Source organism: Lycium ferocissimum, chromosome 5 (assembly GCF_029784015.1).
Source record: "Lycium ferocissimum isolate CSIRO_LF1 chromosome 5, AGI_CSIRO_Lferr_CH_V1, whole genome shotgun sequence".
NCBI classification, from domain to species: domain Eukaryota; kingdom Viridiplantae; phylum Streptophyta; class Magnoliopsida; order Solanales; family Solanaceae; genus Lycium; species Lycium ferocissimum.
The window spans coordinates 67,348,801-67,360,790 of record NC_081346.1 but is presented as its reverse complement, the minus strand read 5'-3'; positions in this window follow the sequence as shown (position 1 = coordinate 67,360,790).

Genomic DNA, 11,990 nt, shown 5'->3' with positions numbered 1-11,990 from the left:
TTTGGAAATAGAGAAATATAAAATAAAAAAAATAAAAAACAAAAGTTATTAAAAAGAAATTTATAAAAAAAAAAAAAAAAAAAAAAAAAGTGTAAAAAAAATAAAGAAAAAACTAAAAAATAAAAAATTATTTTAAAATTTGAATGATGATTAAAAAAAGTAAACCATGTTTTGTAGCTTTATACTTTCGAACGGAGGGCTCATTTGATGAGTCAATTTGGGCTCATTTGATGAGTCAGTTTGAGTTGATGATTTTTGATGAGTCAACTTAGACTAGCCCAAATCAGCCCATCTTCAAAATCACTCGGGCAATTTGCAGGATTGCCCTTCGCTGGGGGTGGTCTTTAATTTTTACCCCTCAAAATGGTGATCTTTAAATTCGCCTTCGCTTCTTCAGTAATTTGGCCCTTATGACAGTGCAATTTACGCCTTCGGTGCACAATGTCTTTTAAATTTCGCCTTAAGGCAAAATTTTGTTGGGCAGATTTGCAAAATTTTGTCTTGCGAATTTTTTTTTTTTTTACTAAGCTGGGGTTCGAACCCCCAACCTTGGGGTGTTAGGCGAGGGATAAAATTTAAAGACCACCAGTTTGAAGGGCAAAAATTAAAGACCACTCCAAATAAAGGGCAATCCGCGCCAAAAAAAAAAGTCACTCTAGCACAAACCTATTAAAGCTTGGGCCGGTTGGGCGGGTCAAATAGGTTTGAGCTATTTTTGTCACCTCTAGTTCGTGTACGGTCGTGTACGTGAACATGCATGTAGGTTCTCTTATAGATCCACCCCTGATCTTTTTTATTATTGAATCCAAATTATGACGTTATGTGTTTTGAATTAAGAAAAAAAAACGTTATGTATTTTGAATTGAAATGATGAAAATTCAAATTTTATCTGTATTGATTTTCATACATATTGGAAAAAAGTGCGACTCCCTAAGTAATTGGGTTCCATCTCACGGGAAGACTTTTCCTTTTTCATTAGCATAACTAGATTTGAATAGAATAAATTAGGCTCAACAAAAGCTTATCTTGTACTATGACAATTTAACGAGTCCGGAGCCAAAATGGCATATTTTTGCAGCCATTAGACCAAAATAGGCTGTCTTTTTTTTTTTATACCACAATGGGTATTTCGTTGGTTATCCAACGAAATACCCACACAATGCACTGTTCATGGCCGGAATTTTTTGTTGCATTTCGCTACACTTGTAGCGAAATGCAACAATTTTTTTTTTTTTTTTTTTTTTTGCATTTCGTGAGTTAATCAACGAAATGCAACAATTTTTTTTTTTTTATTTGAATTAATCAACAAATATGAACGAAACTGATTTTTTTTTTTTTTTTTTTACATTTCGTGAATTAATCAACGAAATAGGAAATTATATATATTTTTTATTTTTTACATTTCGTGTATTAAAAAACGAAATAGGATATACTTTTTTTTTTTTTTGCAAAAAAAAAATTTTGTATTTCGTTTATTAAAAAACGAAATATGAAAATAATTTTTTTTGTATTTCGTTTATATAAAAAAATAGGAAAATAATTTTATTTTCATTTCGTTTATATAAAAACGAAATGGGAATATATATATATATATATATATATATATATATATATATATATATATATATATATTTCATATACGAATGAAATAGGATGAATATATATAATTTTTTTTTGTATTTCATTTATATAAAAACGAATTAGGAAAATAATTATTTTTTTCCGTTTATATATAACGAAATAGGAATACCTATATACCTATATATATATATATATATATATTTCTTTCATTTTATTTGAAATATGAATTTTTTTCTATTTCATTCATATCAAAACGAAATTGGAAAATATATATATATATATATATATATATATATATATATATATATATTATTTTTTTGCATTTCGTTGGTATATCAACGAAATAGTATATTTTTTCTTTTTTGTATTTCACTTATTAAAAAACGAAATATAAAAAAAAAAATTATTTCGTTCATATCAAAACAAAATTGGAATATATATATATATATATATATATATATATATATTTGCATTTCGTTGGTATATCAACGAATTTTTTTTTATTTTTTTTTGGTATTTCGTTTATTAAAAAACGAAATGTGAATTTTTTTTTATTTCGTTCATATCAAAACGAATTGGAAAATATATATATATTTGTGTTTTTTTTTTTCTATAAGGCAGTAAAACAGTACCAAATTTTTTTTTCTATAACGCAGTAAAATACTGCGTTATAGAAACAGTACCAAAAAAAAAAAATTGACCAACTTTATTTTTTGCAACACTTAGTGTTTTTCTCCATACTTTGACCAATCATTAGTCGTGTGTCAAGACTCCAAAACGTCAATATTTTATATAGAACCTGATATTTTTTTCTGCGTACAATAATGTAGGCCTAATACATCAAGGATACGTAGATATTCGGATCGTCATTTTAGGTATTGAAAAGGTGGCCGAAGTAAGTTTTGTTTGAAAAAACTTAGTGTTTGATTTGAAGTTATTTTAGTCAACTTTATATGTCGAGAAAATTAGTCAGCTTTATTTTCGAAAATTGAAATCGCGGAAGTGAAATTGACATTCACAACTATATTACCCCGAGATTTTTACGTTGAAATCTATTGCGTATCATCATCTTATAAGTAAATAAAACTGAAAATTTCACGCCAATTTGGGGGAAAATTGAAATTGAATGAGATAAAAGGCGTTTTTTCAAAAATCGGCTCAGCCATTTGTCTGCGTAGATCTCGAAAAAATACGCAAGTTCAAAAAAAAAAACGCGTAAAACGGACGTCCGAGCGCAAAGTTATGACCATCTAAAGTTTGACGACTTTACAACTAGTTTTTCTCCCTATATTTTTTAGAATTATATTTATATTCAAAATAAAGTTATGTCTTGACTTTACAACTAATTTTTTTTTCGTTTATTAAAAAAAGAAATAAGAATTTTTTTTTTATTTCGTTCATCTAAAAATGAAATATGAAAATAATTTTTTTTGTATTTTTGTATTTCGTTTATATAAAAAATAGGAAAAAAAATTTATTTTCATTTCGTTTATATAAAAACGAAATAGGAATATATATATATATATACCAATGAAATAGGATAAATATATATCTATATATATATATATTTTCCAATTTCGTTTTTATATAAACGAAATTTAAATTTTTTTTTATCCTATTTCGTTTTTTAATACACGAAATGTAAAAAAAAAAATATAATTTCCTATTTCGTTGATTAATTCACGAAATGTAAAAAAAAAAAAAAAAAAAAATCAGTTTCGTTCATATTTGTTGATTAATTCAGGAAATACAAAAAAAAAAAAAAAATTGTTGCATTTCGTTGATTAACTCACGAAATGCAAAAAAAAAAAAAAAAAAAAAAATTTGTTGCATTTCGCTACAAGTGTAGCGAAATGCAACAAAAAATCCTACCATGAACGGTGCATTGTGTGGGTATTTCGTTGGATAACTAAATCTAAATACCCATTGTGGTATAAAAAAAAAAAAGACAGCCTATTTTGGTCTAATGGCTGCAAAAATATGCCATTTTGGCTCCGGACTCACAATTTAACACTAAAAAAAATAAAAAAAAATAAAATTCTAACCGCACGCCAAAAAACACCATTTTAGTTCAACTACACGTTCCCCAATAAAAACCCTTCAATTCTATTTAAACCCATTTAAACATAATTGAAAATACTGAAAAGTAAAAGAGGTGTCGATGAGTTTACGTGTACAGAGAGCGAAAGTGTTTTAGATAATAGAAAACTACAATTGTAGCGCGGTGAGATTGGAAAACAGGTAAATCTCCAAGGAAAGCTCACTTGCAATATAGAGAAATTCTTAAAGTAAATTAATCAGAAAAAAGATGAAAGAGAAATAGGGAAATGATGGCTTTGTTTATTTTGCCTCCTGCGTTTAAAATGCGAATTATTGTAGTTGTACGTAAATGTAAATGAAGCACGCGAATAGTAACAATAAAAGAAGTAATTTGAACGAGTCATATATCCATGCCCCTATATTCGAGTGAGGAAAATATTATTTTCAGATTTGATTGATCGAAAATATTGTAATTGTTTTTTTTTTTTTTTTAAAGAAAATGACTACTTGTGAACAAAGTGACATTCCGTGGCCATGTTAATATGTCACAGAGAAGCTTAAACTGATTTTGAGACTTTTGAGTTTAATTCATTTTATGATCCTTAACTCATCGTAGGGCTGTGTTCTCTTTTGGGTGTATTATATATTTGAAATTTTATGCTTCCACAACTATAAAAGAATTCCCTAAAAAAAAAAATAAAAAAAATCAACTTTCAATTCTTGATTCTGGCTTATTTATCCAACAAGTGAATGGGCAACCTTTTTGAAAATGCAAATAATTTTTATTTTTATTTTTTTGCTTGAAATTAGGGATGGTTCAATAAAATTAGTGGTCTAAAGTAATAATTTTTAATAAGAGGCATATGTTCCTTTTTCTTTTTTCTTTTTTCTGAATTTTCACACTTGTTATTTATAGTGTAGTATTTTTTTAAAAACAAACATTTAAGTTCACGTACTAATATTATTGTTATTATTTATATTAGTAAGGATCAATTTAAGTTAATAAGATATAATTCATGTGTTTGTAGGACAATCCGTTGGATGTTGTTGTATAGAATTTTATTTACTAATATAAAGATGTGAATCATATTTTTCAAGTTCTAAAATTATTTTACTATTTAAAACCAAGTATGATACTAGTAAATGCTTATCCTACTTCCGTTCAGAAAAAGATTAAGAAACCAAGTGATGGGAATGCCTTATGTTCCCTGTTGCATTTTTATTTAAGCAGTACCTTTTTTTCTTTCTTTCCTTCTTAATTACTTTCATTCTTTAGTTTGAATAATTAAATCAAACATTTATATTAACAGTAGCAATAGTGGAGAATACAGCATATAACAAAACAGTTCAACAGGACCCATTTTGAATACGGAGCATAGATGCATATCCGAGAAATTATTAAAATTGTAACAAAAAAATAGACATATAATTTCAGAGGTTCAATGAGCTCATACTAAAAACCTAAAGGTTGAACCTGTCAAATATAAATCATGAATCAAATTCTTCGTAATAGTGCACTCATCTTCTTAAAATTCTAGATAGGCCTCTGCTACCGAGCAAGTTGCCACTTTTATCTAGGCGGGAGGACAACTTAGTGACAATAATATAGAAAAAGCGCCAATTCGTGTAATATGTTATGGTCTCAACATTCTTACGAGATAGTGATATGAGTTTCACGCGCTTATAAGCATTAATTAAACATACTAGAAAAGCTACTTGTGTTATGAATTTCACTGACTAATGAAGTACACTTCATTAATTTAATCACATGAATCGGCAGTACAAATAAGTTGGTACTAAACTAAAACTTTGGTACTACCTTGATTGAAAACATGTGAAGATGGTACGAAGAAACAGCAACTAACAAACAATAATTCATGGGGTTAAATTGTACTAACAAAATGATCATATGATTTAACAAAAGGCAAAAGTGGAAAGGAGATTTCACTTATGTAAGCCCATTTTAAAGGATTCGACAGATATAGGAAGTTCATTACTGCCCCACCATGAATGTCGATAAAAGACAAATGAAACTACAATCCACAATAATTTAACATATACATATCGATAGCGTTACATTTTTACACAATAAAGTCAATTTACTAACAAGTAGTCTACATAGTTTAATTTTTAAAACTATTAAAAGGGTGTTTGCCTAAGCTTATAAATATTTTTTATTTATTTATGTCGTTTGACGTATAAGTTGATCATTAAAGAATTTGATGAAACCTTTTACAATCTTGTCTCTAATATTTTTTTGTACTCTCTACGATACTCTTTAAAATATACGGCGACTTTTAATTATTTCTTTATTCGCCAGTGTGTAAAGTTGATCCACAAACCCTGTTTGGTTTGATCTGATGTTGCACTGCACTTGCAAGAAAGAAAGGTCACTTGCCAAGACTCCAAAGTTGAAAAGGTGTGGAGGGCCCTGCACAATTATCAGCCCATGTGCTAACAAATAAACAAATCTGTTCTCTTCTGTTCTTCTTTTTTTTTTTTTTTTTTTTTTTTTACTCTTGTTTTATCCCTTTTGTTTTATATCTAAAATGGGAAAATGCGTTTTTAATCGCTGAGTTATCGCATTATTCCAATTTTGATTTCTGTGATATCTGAGTAAACTCTTTTGACCTTCGATTAAGCAATGCGTGTTATTTTGATCCAATGCCTAACGGATCTCATCAAGCATTTTGAAAAGTTAAAACTTAAGATTAAGACGTCTGAATGCGAGATGCGTCGAATGATTAAGATGTTGTCTACTAGGTACGATGAATGATTAAAAATTGTTTGTTTTTCGATATACGAATGTGCATAATGTATTTATTTATACATAATAAATATACAATTCAAATTAAAAAGTAACTAAATCTTAGAAAATAAATACAAATTTACTAAAATAAAATATTATTTGATTAAAAAAAATGAAACATTTATGTTCACTAGTAATGGTGGAGATGTTTTGTAGTCGTGGTGGGTGGTGAGTGGGGGTGAAGGGGTGAGTGGGTGGTGGGTGGTTGGTGTGAGGAATAGGCAGTGGGGGTGGGGGTGGTGGTGTGGGGGAGGGGGGTTGGTGGTGGGAGGTGGGGTAGTGGGGAATGGGGGTGGGTGGTGTGGGGTAGGGGTTGATGGTGGGGTTGGTAGGGAGCAGGAGTGGGGTTGGTGGTAGGAGGTGGGGGTAGTGGGGAGTGGGGGTGGGTCGTGTGGGGTAGGGGTTGGTGGGGGTGGGGGCGGGTGGTGTAGGGTGGGATTGGGGTTGGTGGCGGGATGAGGGCAGTGGAGAATGGGGGGTTGGAGTGGAAGGTGGGTGGGTAGTGGGGTGGGGTTGAGGTGGATAGGGGGGTTGGAGTGGAGAGTGGGTGGGGGTGGGATTGAGGTGGAGGGTTGGGGTTAGGGTTGGAAAAGTTCATACAAAAATACCTCTGCCCAATGATATTAAGACTTGGTTTAAGATCTTAAATTAAGGCATTCGAATCGGAAGTGCTTAGATCTTAATGCGAAACAAATGCGGCAATATTTAATTCGGATATAAGTGCAAACAAATGAGGCCTTAGTAAGGGAACTTCGGACATTTAAATAATTATACTTTCTGCGATATAAACCGTTGGAAAAAGCACTACTTCTGGATGCCCTAATTCTACACATATCAAAAGTCCAATCCTTGTTTTGTGATGATGGAATTGTGTTCTAAAAGTGAAGTATGATTCACCCCATCCTGTAAGTATATATTGTGTAAATCAGTCTAAGGTTTCATGAGTCGATCAACACATATATATACTGGAATACTTTATACTGAAGGTCAAAAAAGTGCTTAGTCGGATATCAAAGGAACCATTGAAATAATGCGATAACTCAGGAAATAAAAGTGTCATTTTCCCTTTTAAAATTAATAAACTGATGGATGAAGAGTTTTGGAGTGTGTGCTGCCGTGCAGATATTTTTTCAATCTAAATTCGCATTTAGTGCAACGAGAATTTTCGACTGTACTAATACGCTGTGCTCACTTTAAAATAATGGATCCGTCTGTCGTATATAATACAAATTAAATCAAATGATTTGAGATTGTTTTGTTGCTACTGTTATAGGATGGTCCATCAAGATTGTGGTGGAATGATAACTCATTCTTTATTCTTTATTAAAGGTATTAAATTTTGTACTGTGGGAATGAAATCACTTTTGATAAGGAGCGTTTTACTCTCAAAGTGAGATTTTTCAACACAAATTTGAATCAATAACCGCAAAATGGGTTCGGGCTTCGAGTGAAAAAAGAAAAACAAAATATAGAAGGACGGATAAGGAGTCCCTCCATCGAGGGATATGGTGGGGTGGTTGAAATTCTTTTATTCTTAATCAAAGATTTTGAGTTTGAATCATAGAGATGAATTTTTTTTTATAAAAAACATTTTGATCCAGATTAATTAGTTAAGTGAACTCTGAATACGGGATAGTGTAAAAAAGGACGAACAAGGAGAGCCATTCTTTTTTAGATGCTTTGCCAATCCATTAAGATTTTTAGGGCAAGTTGTTTTTCTTGTAAAGAGAGAATTCTTTTTGTGGACCTTAGAGAAAAAGAATAGTCTCCTAATATTCTATGCTTTTGCAGGATAGATATTTGCTTCTGCAACAAATTTTAATAGTGATGAAAATTGACTGCAATCACAAATAAAGAATGATGAAACAGAGATTTATTAATAAACAATGCAAGTATATTTATTTGTTCCGTCATTCTTTTCTCCTAAATTTTCACCGCACTTCGAGGCTAGTTACATTTCATAATATTGAGCACTTTTTTGGCCACTAAAATTATTCTAGTTTTTAAGACAACATTATTAACTCCTCAAAGAAAAAAGAGAAGTTCAAAGTTGGCTTTATATCTGTATTTATATAATTTTATAGATAATCAGCTAATTACTACTATGAGAATTGGATCGAATGTGTAAGCAAAAGCTGAAATGTTAATTAACATTAATTTTAAAGCTATGAATTAGATTATTGATTTTCTAAAATCACTTCTTGAATAAGGGAAGGTCCAATCCAGAGTACAGTTTACAAAAAAAAAAAAAAAAAAAAAAAAAAAAGGTTAAAGCAAGAATAAGAATATGAAATTTAATCGCATAAATATTGTTTCAGTGCTCAACTTGGTGTCCTTTTTTATTCTTTTGTTCTTTGCACTTCGATTGTGAAAAGTTGATCCCCGATTGTTATTTCTTTATGAGTTTAACTTATATACATTGACAAAATTTCTTTAAACTATTATAGATCATTTTTGTTTGCTGTAGCACATAATTTCACTTTTATGAAAGATTATCTATAGATATATTTTGAATAATCTGATAGTGTAAAAAGTTTGTTACATTATCGATGTATATAAGTTAAATTCTTATTTTATGATAAACCTTTTTAAAAATTTAATTCTGTGAAGTAAAAAGTAAGTGATACGAAAAAAGACATTCCCCTCATTTAGAATTAGTAAGATAAGGCTTGATTTTTCTTTACTTGTAATTTGTTTTTGAGGTTTTTATTAATAAAAGTCCACTCAGAGGGTGGCATTAGCTTTAAAGATTTAAAAAAAAAAAAAAAAAAAAAAAAAAAAAAGTAAAACCATTTCGTGGTAAAAAGCAGCCGAAATATGGTCCGTCTATAGAAAGAAAAATTTATGGCGACCCCCAATTATTAATAGACCTATATATGGAATTTATTAATAGGTTGTATTCTATTATTGTCCCTAAGATAGGGCTAGAAAAGTACAAATGCTCCTTAATAAATTTTATATGAATAATATATTAGTGAAAATAAAAGTTGATGTATTCACCGGTGCTGTTTCTGTATACCTAGTAGAGTTCTAATTTGAAACTGAATATAATTTAATCGAATTTTAAAACAAATCTTGAATATCGAATAAAAAGAAAAAAAAGCAGCTTCAATTTTGTTAGTCTAATTGCTATTACCAACAAAGAAAGGTCTATAAATAAGATATCCCAGGTGAATTTGATCATTATTTTAAATTGTATTCATAAATTCTTAAATTAAAAATATTTTAAAACCTATAGTCAATGAAACTCTATTTGATAGCACAGCCTCAGATATGGAGTAGCATATAAATCAAAATAGACGAGGTACAATCCAATACACTAAACTCCCGCTATGATACCGTCTGCGAAAAGGGCAAATCATACATTAAATCTATTGTGTGGAGTTTTTCTTTAATTTCTGCATAAAGTTTTTTCTATAATTGCTCAATCTTGTTTTTTCTTATCATTCGGAATTGTTTAATTTTACCCATCGTTATACTTTGGGTTCATTCCTATTCTTATCTATAACAAATTGTCTCGTGTTTGTCTATATCATTAATGGAGCTCCACTGTGAAATGAATAGACACCGTATGTTAAAATACTTTGACAAAAAATGTCCTACTTTAACATTCTCCTTTTAATCATTGTTTAAAATTGTCCTTTGTACCATTTCAGGTTGGAGCTCCTTAAAGGGTCGATGACAAAAACAAACGCTGAATTATTAGATCATATGCCAAAGACAGAGGACAAAATTATTCAATTTCGAAAAATATATGAACAAATTTGACTGATGGCTAGCTCATTTCCAAGAGATCAAAAAACTTGGGGTTAATGGAATAGTATAGAACATGAGTGTGTAGTTTTTGGGTAACAAATTATTGGTGTCTAGGAAATTCTAGAGAAAAAAGTACATGTACATGAAAAAACTTGAAACGAAAATATTAGTTATTGTTGTGCTAGTACTGTCGTAAGAGGTCATTTAGTATGTTGGACAAGCATAAATTGTTACAGGATGAAAATTTATATTATTTTATCTCTTGTTTGGTTACTGTAACACTCCGCAAATTTGGGTTAGGTGTGAACATGTTAAATGAGTGTTAACGTGACATTTTAGCCATATGAAGTCCCATCGGGATGAGTTTGGATGGACATAGTTGTCTCTGAATCAAGACGGATAGCGAGGTGCATAAGATTCGATAGAATCGGGTAAGTTTTCGCTAGGTCTATTTTCCAGCCTGATTTCGTGAAAATCTGGTGAGAATTTGAGAAAACTTAAAACATGAAAGTTGTAGCCCTTTGAAATACTTTTCCAACGATATATGGTGGAACCCAAAAGGATCTCTGTACAAAGAGTTATGCCCATTTTATTGAAGCGAGCTCGGCAGGCCCCAAAGCAAGGTAGGAGCTCGCTGAGCGAGTGCCAAAGCGAGGCTTGAGCTCACCCTGGAGTTCGCTCAGCCAGAGCAAGGGGGTGAGCTCGCTCAGCGAGTCAAGGGGTACTTCACCCCAGGCCTATAAAGGCGACCTTTAGACGATTTTATGTCATTTTTGACGTTCCAACTTCGTTCTAATTCCCTTAACAACCGTTTTGCTCCTCTCCTCATCCTCCAATGTCAAGGTAAGACCACTCTAAATTTTCCTATCAGTTCTAACATTAATTCATGATTAGTAACATGATTCTTCAACCAAAACATAGAATTTTCAAGGTAAATTCTTCTCAAGCGATTCAAAGCTAAGGTTTTGGCGTTCTTCGTCAGAGAAGCAGTTTAGTTCGTTAGATTGGAGCGATTACAGGTATGTAGGGCTTCTATCTATGTGTGGGAACATTGTTGTTCTTCCCCACACCACGTTAATTCATGAAACCCTATTTCTCCTCAGAGTTAAGAATCATGCTTCAGTTCATGAAATACTTCATATACAAGTTAACTATATATATGTATTGTCATGTTCAATCATGTTTCAGATAGTTGTATTCATGTATATCATTACGATTATTATGAACCTGTCCATAATCTATGTATGCTCGTGATATCTTTTCCATGAGCTCTCAGATATCAGTTATGAACTCAAAAAGTTCTATTCTATGAATTTTTACATGTTTTCATGTCTCAGAAATTTTATATACTCCCTCTATCCCAAAAAGATTGTCCTCCTTTCCTTTTTAGTCTGTCCCAAAATGATTGTTCCCTTTCTATATTTAGAAACAATTTAAATTTATGAGATGATTTACAGCCACACAAATATCTAAGGCCACACAAATATCTAAGGCTTGTTTTGGATCACACATTTCAAAAGTCTTCCTTTATTTCTTAAACTTTGTGCCAAGTCAAAAGAGGACAATTTTTGGAACGGAGGGTGTATATATATACAGATTTTCATGTAAAACTATTTACAAATCATGCTTATGAAATTTATGAAATTTTAAGCCAACCATGTACATATTCAGTAATTTTGGGAGTAGCATAGGTTTACTGAGAAGGTACAGACCACCTGAAACTATGTATGCCAACGTAAGGTAAGGATCGCTTCTCCCGATTGGGGCTGATACCTTGAGACTATTGATTAGATCCTTTCATGTC